The 15,964-nt window shown below is 33.6% G+C and overlaps 1 protein-coding gene across 1 annotated transcript in view; it reads left to right on the top strand.

Annotated features, from left to right (window-relative positions):
• The first annotated feature begins 248 nt into the window (after window positions 1-248).
• The window catches only part of LOC149076042 (irregular chiasm C-roughest protein-like), a 532,693-nt gene continuing 516,977 nt past the window's right edge, over window positions 249-15,964 (top strand). Inside the window, exon 1 of the mRNA XM_089243566.1 lies at window positions 249-711. The gene's annotated coding sequence lies outside the window, so the exon portion shown is untranslated. The remainder of the gene's footprint in view (window positions 712-15,964) is intronic.

The raw sequence follows: 15,964 nt of genomic DNA, 5'->3' as shown, positions 1-15,964 counted from the left end.
CAGCTAAACGTAAATAGCAGACACAAGAAATGAAAAAGAAGTTTTCCGAAGGAATATACAACGAAGATAAAAGAAAGTTTCTCCAAGAAGTAATAAAAGAAAAAAAACTGAAAAATAAATATAAAAAAAAAAATGGGGGGGGGGGGTGTCTCCCTTTTAAGAAAGTGCTAAGCTGAAGGCCGCTCTCGTTAGAGGTCGCCACTGACCGGACGATTTGGAACGCGCAGCATCCCTTCCTTTACTTCACGTTCAAAGCCGAGTTGGACCCAGCGAGGCAAGGATCTATACGGTTTCGTTATAAAATCTATATCAATTTATCGTGTTTATATTAATCGAGAAAAAAACAAATTCCAGTAGAAAAAAAAAAATAATTTCGGACAATTAATTAACCGGGAAATTTTCATCGATTTTTATTATTATCGGATTTAATTTAATTTTTTATTTAATTTCATTTCCAAAATACTTCGGTTTTGTGTTTGTTTACGTGGTGATTAACATTAGTGATACACGAGATATTTTTTTTTGTTGTTGTTGTTTTGTTTCGGACCGGGAAATTGATGGAAAGATCGAATTGAGATCAGATTTTTACTAGACGATTTTACTCGGTATACTTATGGACGTGTGAACTTTTTCCCCCATGTGGTGTACTTTTGTGTGAGAAAGAAGTGGAAATATATTTGGAAGATGTTTTGAAGAATCAGCACGAATACGGTGAGTGATAGTTTTTGTTCATTATTTTGTTTATTTATCTTGTGTGTGTTTGTTGCCGCACGTTTATTTCACGTGTTGATCACGTGATTCCGGCTTGCATGTTAGCGCGATTTATTTGCATATGATTGTTGTTTTATCTCTTGCATGATCCGTATGGACGTTGCATGCTCGGTCGATGAATATTATCGTTTGTTAATGAATGATATGCAGTTTATTGATTTGGAATTAATGAATTTTAATTTAGTGACGTATGGTAATGCTTTAATTATTTTTATTGGGAATTTATTTATGGTGAACTCAATGTGATCTGGGATATATAGAAATGTAGCATGGGGGTAGAAGAAAAATTATTTATTATAACATTTATATGTTGTTGCTAGAAAACTGACTAAATTCAACAAGGAAAAAAGTTGTTGAAAAAACTAATTTTCGTCTTTTTTCTTCAAATTTTTAAACGTTCCTATTTATGTCTATGGTTCAAAAAGTCTATAGAGTATAGATTCTTTAAATTGCGTGCGTGCTGGTCATGTGTAGCAATAACGTAAATTTGATTAAAATCATTAAAAATGCATAAAATTTTGCTTACAATCAACAAATGGACCGCTTATTATCTGAAAGGTTAATATGGAAAACATTTTATCGTAAAAAAAATATTAAAATTCCGATATGCATCAATTTAGTGCCAAATGACATCACAGATACTTCGAAATAAAAACCAAATTCATTCAAAATTTTCAACTAAGACGAGGGAATTCCCGAACTTTGACCCACGAACGTTAATAGTTATGTCATATTAGAAGTCGTGGTTTAATTGCCAAGGTGATGCGCATGCGTTACTTAAGTCATCAAAACCTGCTATTGTATTTCGATTCGGTACCGAGCGTCAGTAACATAAATGAATATGAAAAAAATCCACACACATGGCAATGAGTTATAATTTTGAAATATATTTTAACCCTTTCACTGCCAATTTTATAACCCGTATAGGCCTGTACATCCCGGTGGGAGTGAACGGGTTAACAGATAATCGAGGAAAGAGTAAAAGTAAAAACAGTTATCTTTTCAAGTCGAAGTGCAAAGTTCATTATTACCAAAACTCATCCAAGTTCAAATGTGATTGAAGCATAACTGTAGATTACATCAAAGCATAATCAAATACAAAGCAGGCAGTGGTCCAAGGAGAGGATCGAGGATGGGCGATCACCTTTTCCAAGGGTCGAATAATATGGAAAAAAGTTGGTCAGTCCGGTAAAGTATGAGACAATCTAACGAACCCACACAATAAATCAACCCCTACCAACACCTCGCCGTGAATCCCTGCCTGGGCAGTCCACAACTTTTTATTGTGTGTGTTTGCTTTGCATGCACATATTTTCATCTACCAGTCAATTGTTGAAATTGATTATTAAAAAATTCTTAATTAACATTGATTCGATTGACGTAGCTCAAACGTTTAAGAAAACCTGATGGGCTGAAAAATGCTGAGAATCATCGGCTTGAAGAAATGAGAAACTTCGGTAAAGAAACCAGAAACACATAAGTTTTAAATTTAAATAAAGTTGAACATTTTAATGAATTGTAATGATTTTGTTTTCGGTTGAGAGAAGTTGTAATTAACGAAACCAGCGATGCATGCTTTTTTTTTGCCTGTATCTAAAACGAATATTTTGGAAATATGAAGAGATATTTCCAAAAATATCATACGCAGTCCATGCATAATTTCATTCATTATTTACACGATGCATAAATACCTCTCGCAATCAACAAATCATAAATTATTCATTGATATTTCATTAAAAATCAGCTTCAATGCTCTGCATAAAAAAAAATTAGAAAAATTTTAATTACACTCCTCTCATTTGAAAAAAATCAAAAATTCAATTGGTTCAATCAAATCAAAATTATTAATTCATTGAAAATGCTTTTGATATATACATATATTCTTAATTCAAAGCCAACGATAAACCAAAACGTGATTCCCGTAGCAACAACTCTATTTCAAGTACCATTAATTATTAATAACTTCGAAAAATAATTCACGATTTCATCATTCGTCATTTGAATATTAATTAATTAAACAAATTACTCCAGTGAAAAATTAAAAACATAAAGTCAATGGTTTGTAACCACGCATTATCAACACATATTTAATAATTGAATAATTTTTGCAAATTTTATTGTAATTAATTTTATAATGGTTTTCTAAACATGATGGGTAACGTGAGACATAAAATATTTATGTATCAACCTATACCACTAATTGGTGATTTTTTGTGAGGGGGGAAAAGTTCTATTTTATACGGCACCGTAATTTCATTTACTCTCCAAGTCTTTAAGGAGGGAAATCCAATTGACTTATTTTTTCCTGGAAACTAGATAAAAGGTTTAGAGGAAAAAATTACGTGAAGATATAAATGGAAAAGTACAACCCCTCCATCTTTTCTCTATGAGGTTTTCCGATTATGAGGTAAATTCATTAGCAGAAGAAATCTAAAAGATCGCACTTTAAACACTGGTAAATCCTTTTATTATTATACTTTTTTCCTCCCTTTTTAACATTTTCCGGTGACCAGTTTCTAAGTTAATTTATTTCCTACGTTTCGTTGAGAAATTTGTTACAAAAGAGGATGCGGGAAAAACATGAACGCTTTTCACCTAATAAACCGGAAATTAAAATAGGATCTTATAACAAGATTCTCCTTTCGTTTATCAAAAATTAAGAATATGCATTTAGTTATTAGAGCATTTAGAGGGAAAAATCCCTTTAATCATTCTTCGGTCAATTAGTTAAATTCGTAAAGAAGAAACTCGATTTGTATTGAGAGATATACGATATCTATGGAGTATGTGAATTGAAAGTTTTTGATTTATGAAAATGATGTGTGGTGGTAAGTGAGAGATATGGTTTGTAGACGGATAATGACTCCTACGCGTTGTGCGTAGAGAAAACACAAAAGAAATAGGCAATTTCAACATTTCAGAGGGAAAAAATGAATATTACAGCTGTGAATGCATTTCTCGCATGAAATTGTAATATACATAATAATTCCATGTATTTTTTTGATGAGAATTATTAATCTAAAATTAGACAAAAGTATAACAAAATGATCAACGAAAGATAAAAATTCAGATGCGATAGTGACATCTCCTAAAAATAATAACAGATAATATGAAGAACTGAAATTTTTTAGGGGCCCCTTGAATCAAAATAATTTCACTTACAGAAATTAACGCCTTTCTTTTTAAGCATTACAAAAATTAATAAGGCATTGGCATTCGTATCAACATTTCATCGAGATATCGCCGGTTGAAATTTTTTATTTTTTGCTACTTTTTTACGAGCTAGAAATCATTTAAAGATTTCGAAACCAAAACAAAAATCTGAAATTTCACTCTTGGATAGCTCGTTTATTGTACTGAATTTTCTCAGTATAATACAGGCGCAGTGTTTGCTTATTGCTATTTCTTCTGCTGAGGACCCTATAGAAATTTTGATTTTTATATTTTTGTTAATGAATGTCTCACAGGTACTGTGATTTTTTACCTCTTTTTTTACGCATTTTTGGCGCTTTATTTCAATTCTAGAATAAATTGCAGGTTTTTCATTACTTCAGACACTGTTTACGAGACGGCAAAAAAACTGGTTTCCACACTCACTTCTTCAGGCTGACCAATAGAACGTTAGCACATCAATAAGTTACTGCAAAAAAAAAATGTAGGCCTTATACCAACTCCGAAGAAAAAAAAAATATGCATGCCTATACTACAATCTGTCATCTTACATATTTATTACTCGCTGTAATAACCCTTCGGTGCCCGTGTTTTCTCCACATATTGGGGCAGAAGAGAAATGACAAACCATTATAAATGAATAAACATGTCTGAAATGTATTGTTTGGGAACCACGGAAAGCAAACTAAGCATTCCAAAAAGTCATTGTTGAGTCCTATGAACCATTTCTTCCCGACGGTTTCTCTTTCATTTTAGGGATTTTCCAAACTCTGATGACGTTTTAAAGTAGCCTATGGTTCGAATCCGCCTGTTAAGTATGCATGTATGCAAAATTTGGCGAAGATTGGTCTAAAATTGTTGATTTGTATTTCGATATACATTTGTTTTTCTATCAAATTGTGGACATTTAGTGTTTGTATCTTGTTTGCTTACTCTGTATATCAGCGGGGTGGAAGAATTGAATGCCTTTGATTAACGAAATAATGTCTCTGAATATTATGTTCTGAATGTACTAGGGATACGAAAAACGATTTCCATTCACTATATTTTCATTACTTTTATCAAATTATGCATCTAATACATCAAAAGATCACTTGATGTCCACTAGTTGTGACAGTACCCTTTGACCCCTTTGGATATTGTTGTGGATGTTGGCGGAAACATTAATCCTTAGCAAATGGATATCCCTCCACTTGAAGGCCATATATTTCATTCTTTGATTGACTTCTAGTCGAGAGGATGAAAAAACACAAGACATATAATACACGCATATCCAACGAAGACCAATTATAAATGGTTCATCGGATCTCAGAATGGAAACTAAAATTCAGCATGAACGAGGGTCCACCCCGCTGTTTGTTTTCCTGCTGTGCAGGCCGGCAATATTGGAGGGGAAAAAAAGGATGAGAGCCCTTCTTGATCCTTCGAGATCCATCCTTAACGATGGGGCCCCCACACGATGATGATGGTCGTCACGGGAGCTGTGGGTTCCGCACCCTTCTGGCTCCCACGTCTCCAACAGCGATAACGAGCACTCTTTCATATAGGCTGACTGAATGGCAAGCAGTCAGGCCACTTGAGAGTATGATGTCACTGGAAAAATACTTTTTACGAAAAAAAAGTAATTCTTCTCTTCATATTGAGCTCCTTTCCTGTTTAATTGCTTATACCGTACATGGTCAACTCATGGCTTGCGGGCGAAATATGTGACCCTTGGAATCATTCCCTTTGACCTCAAACTTTATTTTGTAAAAACGAACTAAGCGACAGATTTCCAGATTTCTTTAACTGGGTTCTTTTACTGAGCCCCAGTGCACTTCCAAGTCCCTTGAGTGGCGCGTGGCATATTTAAATATCCCTCAAGTGGCCGCGGCACAATTGCAGATTACTTAAGCGATCCGTATCACATTTACAGATTACTTTAGTGAACCGCGGTGCTGTTCCAACTCCGCTTAAGTCAGCCGTAGCATATTGCTAGGTCACTAAATTAGCAAGCGGCGCATTTATAGATCACTTGATTGTCCCATAGCGCATTCTCAAATCACATGAGTGTCCCGTAACATTTTTACATATCAACTCCGGCACAGTTCCAGACCACTTAAGTTGCCCGCGATACGTTTTCAAATCAATAATATGGCCCACACTCTCATAAGGGTTTAACACCTTTGGCTCATACCGTCGGAAATTGATCATTCCATCAAAAAAAAAGAATAATAATAATTCAAATAAAAATTAAAGAAAATCAATAACTATGTGTATGGATTATAGATCCTATGCTAGCGGTAATCTGACGATTGGAATTCCATTACACAACATCATTGCCAGCGGCTTCGACGGAAAGTGACGTATAGTTGCATGTATGTGTCCATAAAAGAAAGATCAAACAAATGATTTCAGCATTTCCCGTCAGTTAAATTTCCGTTTAAACAGACGCCGAGACTGAAAAGTAGTTTGACCGCAGCACGCAACCCTTGATCGAAACAGCTGTCGAAATTGCGGTTCCCATGAATGGCGAAACACCTGCCACTTGGACAAAAATATTTTACCAAGGTCCGTAACTTACCTTTTATATTCACCCGAAAAAAGCATCGACTATATATATGGAGTACATCATTCTCTTTCAATCTATTTGCCTCACTCTTTCCAGCATCTGTCAACTCTATTTCGATTTATAATATCTATTTATACATTGACATAAGTCGGTATAAACCACTACGTGTTTTTCTCAATATACTGATTTGTGCTCTTTCTTTTTCGAAAACTACATCAGTTCTTTCACTGTCATATTTTTTCCCACACATAATGTATTTGAATAATATTTAAAACAAAGCTAAAATAAATGTCATTGTCTTTTTGGTTATTCGGCACGAAAAAACGCCGCTGTTATAGTGACCAATAACATATACTGTGATTGTCATGCATTGGCTGGGAAATGTATTTATTAACATTGTCAACTAGAGAAATGTGCGAAGTCATTTTACATACTGAAAAAATCAGTCGATAGTTTGAAGTTACTTCTTGTTCTTTTTTTTCTTCAATAATCGACATTTAAGTTCAAGGTTCTGCAGATGTAATCTTCGTGACTTATGATTTATAGGTGTTTTGTACGTGTTTTTAGGGCATGGATTGCCAAAATGTGCAGCAGGCTGGCTTGAAAATATTTTGAAACCTCCTTGTAATCCGCGGCGATACTTTTCATACAAAAGCTTGAATGAAATGAAAATTTTTTTAGGAACTAAAAGGTTCAATGAGTGTTATAAAATTTTTTTTAGAATTTGTTCACAATGAAATTTGGTTCTTTAATGACTTTTGAGTCATGAAATTTTCAGAAGTTCGATACTGGTTTTCGATTTGAAATTTTTTTGTTTCTCTGAATATGCACAGAAATTAATTTTTTTCATATAATTTTTTGCCGCATGGTTAAATTAGGTTCCCAGAATTATAATTATTTATTATTTTGATTAAATTAATTAAACTAACTTAAATTAATTACAAAGAAAAACGTGCAGAGTTTATGTCTAATTTTTTGAAGCTTCGAAAATATGTTATCTAAGTAGCCAGTCAGTATATATAAAAAAATTTTGCAATTTAGTCACGAATTTTAAGAGCGGTCAAAAATGGGTTAACACGGGCTCTTTGACGAACATTAACTATTACTATTGCTATTAAACAACGCATGCACCTCGTCCACATTCCTCTGTGGAATTTCTATCGAATTGGTAGATGTTCGAATATGCATATACGTGTTGTGAACTTTACATGAAGTTTGTTACTGTGTATGCTTGTTATGTGTAGTGCAGCCATCTGCTATCAGTTTTTCTAACTATGAGTGACTGCAATGATTGAATAAGTGTACCGTGGCAAACATTAGCTGCAAGGACAACAATAACACCCCAAATTATGGAAGACTCACTTATTTTGAATTTTCATCCATTTCAATTAATTGTTTCTCGAGATTTTTGAAACTTTTGAAATTATTTTTCATTAATTACTATTAATTACTATTAATCGAATCCCAGTTTAGACATTATGATGTGTTGGAAATACCTGATTATATATAGTTATAAAGTTATGTTTTTTTCCATTCGTGTTTTCCAGAATTATTTCTTCATTGATTCAGCAATTATCCATTTTATTAATTTTGTACTTTTTTTTTTCTTTCAAATAAAATTCTGTATCTTTCTCTTTCATTAACACCTTTTTTTTCATTAAATACTTATTTTGTTGATTTCAAAAGTCATTTCTTTGATCAAGTCTGAATGTTTAATATGAATTCTTTGATACACTGAAATGATGTCTTTCATTAAATCCAAATTTTCATTGATTCCTGTTATAAGTTAAGAAATTATTCCTTTATCAATTCTGAATTTATTTCTATCATTATTTTGTTTCATTAACTCCATTTCATTTCTCCTTTCTTTTCTACACAATTCTTCTTTCAAAATTATGACTTTATCGTTTTCGATAAATATTTTTTTTCATTAATGCTGATTTCATTTCCTTAATCCTGAAATTGTTTCATCCGTTATTTCCGAAAATATGTCTATCATAAGCTATGACTGTTCATTAACTTTTGTTTGGTGATCGATTATTTTTAAGAATGAAATTTCCAAACTTCTTCATAATCGTGTGTGTGTTACTCTTTACGCCAAGTACCCCCTTCCATAAATATATCAAATCAGAGCTCAAGGGGTGCCAAAAATTATTTTATTTCCAAGCGCCCAAACTCATTAAGATAGCCTTGCTCGTGATAAGTTCTTTTTTTTTTCAGAATTAAAAGGCAATGGGCTGAGGTACGTGCAGATTTTTGTTTATCAGGGAAAGTGAGTTCAGATTTTAGGAGTTCAAAGAAGCCATACTCAGATTTTCGAAGCTGAAGCTTTGAACCTATACGGAAAACTTTGAAAACCCCCCCAGTGTGCTACGACATAAATAAGTACACGTAAAATACAACATATTTTTATATGCTCATAAATAATATAGACACTTCACCAGTTATTGACAGAATTTTTTTTTTCATAATTATATATTCCGTTAAAATCAAAAAGCCGCATACAACTGTTTGTTTCCAAATAAATCGCACAATTTCAAAGTATATCCAATTATATAGAGATGGTATAAGTATAGACTTATTCCCAAATATACAAACAATATAATTCAATATCCATCGATGAATATAGACAGACATACATTGTGAGAATGAAGAAACAAACTAATAACACCATATTTCAAGACACAAGTAGTAATTTTTCATTGAAACATCAAAAAAGATAGGAATGATAATTATTTATTTCTTTTATGCAGACACTACATAATTTTGTTTCCATCAAGCACTTTTCATTCCCTTTTTTTTTATTTGCCCATTTTCACGCTGTTCAGAGTGATTTATTTCTATAAAAATAAAATAAATATCCGCAATATATGACTATGTCTTCCTACTGCGATATAAACCGAGCCCCTACCCAATTAATACAGTTTTCGTTTTTATTTTTGTCTGTTCTTTCAAACTTATGACAACTCCAATAGAGCCATGCCAGAGATGATGGTGATCCTGACGAGCAACGCACAGACCAAAAGCGTCCTTCAAAACTAGTAATGAGCACCTTCGACATAAGCATGCACACACATACGCGAGATGCCCTACTGCGGCTGCTGCTGCTGGCATTATTCAGTCAGATATAATAGCAGGGTATGGCTGAATAAAATACCCCCCGATGCCCACTCTAGATTACTTGTCCCGGGATATCTAGAGTCCCATGACATCACCATCCTACACAGTGCTTTATCTTTCGCATAAAAAGATAAAATACATAATTTCGAAGTATAAGAGGGAAGAGGATTGATGGAAAGTTATTCTTAAATTACATCTTATTTTGAAAAAAAAAAAAATTCTTATCGGTTCTATTTACAGTCATAATCTGAAACACATTAGGTTCGTGATTCTTGGTTTGGTTTTTCGTACTGATACAGTGGAACCTCCCCTAACGAACATTTTTCTGATCACTGGTCCCGCGGAGTAAGGCTTTAATATGTCATTGCCCGTTAGCGCAAACTCTCGATAGACGCCAGTAAAATCAGGCAATTTCTAATTTTTTTCCAAACTCTAATTTATTAATTTTTGGTCGTAAAAACGGAGACTTTATCATATACAAATACAAATAAATACAAATACAACGCCACAACAGGCAAATACCCAACGAGGTGGCTGAGAAAAAGATGACCATAAAAATATGGATGTCATATATTTCAAAAATACAGAAACCCAATTAAAAATGCAATTAACACAAATTATAAACAATATATACACATGATAAAATATTATACAATGCCCATAAAGAATACTTATGGTTGTCTTATTCTACTATCATATTCAACTAAGATTATATTTTATGCAAAGCTCGTGTTGGTAAATAAGATAAATCGTCAATTAATTATATAATTAACTGAAGGTCCAGGACCAGGATGTTGAATTCGAATGATAATGTTGGTTTTTTTTTTGGTACGTGTGAAGAAAGCCAACAGTACAAGACTGATAATGTTGTTATGAACGTTTTTACCTTCTTCACACTTATTGTAATTCAATTTTTATTGAAAATATATATACATATGTAGTGCGTACGTATCATGTCAGGGTAAAAATAATTGATTGGTTTCAAGAGAAGAAAAGTTATGAATTTTTCCATATTTGTTATACTTTCCATTTTTTCCATAATTTTGGGAATTATGCATAACCACTAGTAAAAGTGATAAATGTCGTGAAATTTAATCAAACTTTCTTTATCGAGACGATTGATGATTATGCATAATCACCAGTGTTGTCATAAGAACATATACATTGTAATGTATAGAATGCCAAACTTGTATAAATGTAGTGAAAGTCGTGTAAGCGAGGTTCCACGGTATATTGTACCTCCCCATTAGCGGACAAAATGTTTGGTCCCATGGATGTCCGTTATCGAGAGGTCCTACTGTAGTTCTCAAAACTTTGATACGTATATCATAGTGCACTCTTGTCAATCAAATTACTATCTCACTACAAATACGGGAATATAAATTCATTTAGACGAAAGTATTCTCTAATTCAGGTGAACATAAAACCCGTGTTTCCCAGTAATTTTGACTATATTCTTCCTGATATTTTAATAGAAGAACCCCCTCCCCGTTTTTTCTCCCTATGTTTTTAACGAAGTCTACCTGAATTATTATTCTTCACTGATATCATGACAAAAATGTGAATACTCGCTTTAATGTTGACTCTTTATCTACCGCGTTATGAAAAAAAAAAAGAATTAAGAAAAAATCATAATCAACAAGCATAAAAATAAAATTATAATGATTGCAAGAAATATTTATTTTATCGATTTTTGGTAGATCATTTCAGTTCTAATTTAAAGATTAAGAAAATACTTTTTCTCAAACAATTAATTAGTTATGTAACAAATAATTTTACCTGGTACTTTAATGTACTATCAGTAGATACAGGGCTAAACGTCTTTTCCGTGGAATTAGTTGGAATCCACTACTATTTGTGGCAGTTCTCTATCTCCCACGATTGTCAATTTTTCGTCGATTTTAATAGTGATTGGTAACTTTTAAGCACCATTTTGGCGGCAATTGGTGAATTCCCGTATTTTACAGTAATTCTAATCTGAATTTATCGCATTTCTCTCTTAAAAATATGGTCATCCTCTCTTATATTGTATTTCTCCGGCTTAAGCATTGCACTTAGAAAAAAAAAAGTGTTAAACATGTAAGCGTAACATTTTTGTACGATGAAAATGAACTTTTATGTAATTACTGTTTTCATGTGTTCCATTAACAAATATTTGTAAGAAGAAATTCCTGATAAATGAATTCATTTATCTATACTACCCAGAATCATTTCTGATTTAATTTCAATGTGATTTAATTATTTGATATTTTAATATACAAGTCAGTTTTTTGTAAACTGTATCTTGAGCACCGTGGACCCCAAAAATACTTTTGAAAACTTTATTACACTTAATCTTACATATACCTAGTAAAGATTTCTCTGGGGGAATTTCTAACGAATTGGTGCATGTGCAGGAACGTGTTGTGTATGTGTGCGTGCGTGGCCCTAAAGTATTTATGTTGTGAGAGACTTATGGGGGGCTTTTCATGTTATACTACTACTACTTTACAGCACACCAACACCGGTCATAAAACCATTCAGCAATTTACGAATATATTTTCATACATTCCTTCAATCAAGTTGATTGAAGTGTTAAACATGTAAGCATGTTAAACATGAATGTATGAAAATATAGCTATCGTAATAAAAAAAATACAAATAAAGTAAGTTAATAAGTAAATATTTAAATAAAGTAAAGTAATACCGTAGCACGCTGAGGCCGTTCTGACTGGAAACTATAGTCTTTAGCTGTGTAAATCATCAAGAATTCATTCTTTAAAACAAAAAGTGAAATATATATGCCGCTATATATAGATTTTGCGATTTTCGTCAAAAAAATTACATGAAGAATAAAAGTAATGAGCAAAAAATAGCGATTTAAGCACCATTTTGGCGACAAATAGTGAATTCCCGTATTTTACAGTAATTCTAATCTGAATTTATCGATGAATTAATACTTAAAAAATGATGATGGTGGAAAAGCCTAAAAAATCAATTTAAGAAATTAAATCTAAAAAAATTATCGCGAGTAAAATTTAGTGATAATAAGTAAATCAATGATCCTTTCTATATTTGTTTCAAATTTCTAATAAGATCGATCTTTTCAACGAAGTTACGAGAAAAAAAAAATCCCTTATTAAAAACCCTGTAGATATGAATACTCTTTTTTTAAGATTTAGTGACAAAAAAATGGACTCTCCAATGCTACTGACGATGGTGGCAACGATGACCTTAGTTATAAATTTTCACCAATCTTAAGAAATATTGTATATAATATCCTCGGGCTAATATCCTGGAACTAAATCACGTCGCAAACGATCACAAAAGCGGATCCTTAAGCCCTCCCTACGAGAATGGATTCACTCGGGGAGGTCGTCCTTGGCAGATGTGCGTGACAGATATTAAAGTTAGAAACAGTGAGAGAAAAAAAAAAATGAAACAAAAGTGTACATAAGGAGCCTAAAGTCACCGTTTGATTATTAGACTCCGTCGAGTTCTTTTTTTTTTCTTTGTAATTTTGTTTTATGTCTTATTTCTGTAGGATGTTTTGTTTTACCTGTGACAGAACTCATTAGGGTAAAATTCCTCCGGTCTACTCATGTAGCAAAATATGTTGTCGGTTTTTGTCACGCGATGTGTCGTCCTCTCTCTTTTTTTTCAACGAATTATGAAGAAAACAACTCCACACAGACTAAAGAACACATATAGTTGTAACAACGGTCTTCCGAGTTCCAAACACACATTTTCATATATATATATATATATATACAAAACTTCAGTGCACGTCACTTAATGTGATCGTATTGGAACTCGGAGATTCTGATTACAATAACCGATTCATAGCTATATCTGAAAAAATCTCGGTTGTAAATACTATGATCAATGATCCTATGTCCCGTTTCGTCAATTTGATAAGATTAACTGGTCCTGATTACTGCAAAAGAATTTTTTCCAGTGCTATAATATTGGCCCGATCAGTATATAGCGAAAGCGATAGCAATACATGAATGATAACACTATCAGTGATTCTTATTAGCGGCGTTGATTCTAGTATTAATTAAACTGAACAGTAACATATATTTTATCACAACTTTCCAGATCGATTGAAATGTTAAAAACGATTTATCAAGACTGAGTACCGAAATTTTTATCAATAAGTACTTCTGACCCCACTAAAAAAAACAAAAAAACATTGACGAAGAAAAATTGACAACATTATCCAAAGTCTTGATAACAAGAAACGATTTTCCCCATGTTATGATATTGGTTCTTTGCAAAAGTGATAACAATACTCGAATTATAACATTATCTGTGATTCTAATAAGCTGCGTCAACTGCACTTTGAATGAGACACAAAATGGAAGCTGCATATGTTGCAACGTCAGATTACTCCGAGTCACCCCGAAATACTAGTTTCTAGTAATATAATGTTTATAGAGGACTGACTGACCGACGACGTCGTAGTTAGTTCCGAGGGTTCGGACTCGACATCCCAAATGAGCTGCCACGGCAGACTTAATGGATGGTGCTATGCATTATCGAAAAGCGTTTATCGCTCGTTTCCAAGTATATATACGACGGGTTTTTTATTCTATTTTTCCCTCTCGTAATGACTTTCTGGCATTTCTAGTCGCCTTGAGGTGCATCTCCCTCTGTCTATCGACAGTTTTTGTCGCTCTCAAAAAGGTCGTTCTTAGGACCCGATGTCTGAAAAATATAATGATATTTTTCCTGAAGGTATATCTCGCGAGAAATCCATCATCAACTTGAAATGAATAGAATAATCTTTTTATTTATTTTCAAAAAAAAAATGTTGTTTCTCTTCGGGTCAAGAAGTGAAGAGGTTAAAGTTATTTACTTGTGTTTAAAATCGCCTTCAGAGATGGAAATCACTAATGTTATTTACGTTACTTTGATAATTTCGTAAATAGCTTTTCTTCGTCCTCCTATGTAGCATTCTGTGTGACTCGGAGTGACCAGGTAATTATCCATATTGGATATTAGATTTCGTTAATTTGATGCAACATTTCTTATTGTTATTGTGCAAATGATGCGACGTGCGGCCAAATCGGAACATATATTTTTCAATCGACCTAGAAAGTCTGATAAAACACAATATGTCTCAGCGTCAGGTTGACAAACTTCCAGGAGGGATAAGGTGCACCCAGGCGACTGTGATGAAGAATCGCATGTGATGCAGGGTCGAAATGCTTTCCTGACGCTTTAGATCAGGCATCTTCAACCGGTTGCTCGCGAGCACTTGATCGACGTCCCAAACCTTGTAAAAATTGCATTCAAGGATTGAAATCCTCCTGATTCCATGCTTTCGTATGTTAAACTTGCCGTAAGGGTGATCTTCTTTTGATGACGGGTACAGGCAGTGCTCGCGACTGGAAAGAGGTTGAAGGTCTCTGCCTTAGATGGATTTATACGGGAGCGGTGGTTCCTGGCCCGCTCGATCGCCGGATCTATCATGGCTTGGTTACTTCTTCTGGAGTCCCACAAGACTGGAGGCATATTAAAACAGCCCCGTTGCCAGCACGGAGGATCTTGTTGCTCTCATTGCAGGCAAGTCCTAGACATGCCCGGATATATCTTCCAGAATGTTCGAAAATCAACGCTCCTGAGATGTGAGAATGTGAGACCTACATTACATCTCGTGGATGACATTTTAAACACTTTGACCTCCGTTACTTTTTCTATGCTCATTTATTATCAAAACGCGTGTTCACTTACGTGGTGTCCTTTCACTTCTGCATACCTCATCCGAAAAGAATTACCAACTATGCATTGGTATGTGATTCTGAGTCATCTAGGCGTATCCTAGGCCTCCTAGGAGTTTGAAAATTTGGTACTGAGACATCCTGTATATGTTACTGTTTATTTTATTTTTTTTTAATTTGTATTAATCTATACTGCAGTTTACACCACTTATTAGAATCACTAATAGCGTTATCATTCGGGTATTGCTATCAATTTCGGGTATTCTATCAAGTACGGATCGGACCAATATCATTACATGGGGAAAAAATTCGTTTGTACTAATCAGGACTTCGTTTTATGTTGTCAAACTTCTTTCGTCGAAAGTTTTCTTTTTTTTAATATTTTGAAGCAGAAGTTCAACTATACTCATTTTTTCCCTATAAGTTATCGTTATTAACCTGTAAGACTATGGAAGTCAGAAGGTTCTCTTATCGACCAAAATTTCAGTAATCTGAGATCACTAATCGGGCCGTAATAGCCTATATGATCCATGAACGTGTAGCGCTTCTTTTGCGTTGCAATTTCTTTCCTAAAGTGAAGGCATGTGTAAGTTATAAGAGAACTCCCTTTCTTCAGTGTATGTTCATTCTTCCAACTGACCACGTT

This window comes from Pholcus phalangioides, unplaced genomic scaffold (assembly GCF_987345545.1).
Source record: "Pholcus phalangioides strain wild (caught in Gottingen) unplaced genomic scaffold, Ppha-v1.0 ptg000015l_1, whole genome shotgun sequence".
NCBI classification, from domain to species: domain Eukaryota; kingdom Metazoa; phylum Arthropoda; class Arachnida; order Araneae; family Pholcidae; genus Pholcus; species Pholcus phalangioides.
Note: the sequence above shows the minus strand (reverse complement) of the source record. Positions and strands in the feature narration are given on the sequence as shown.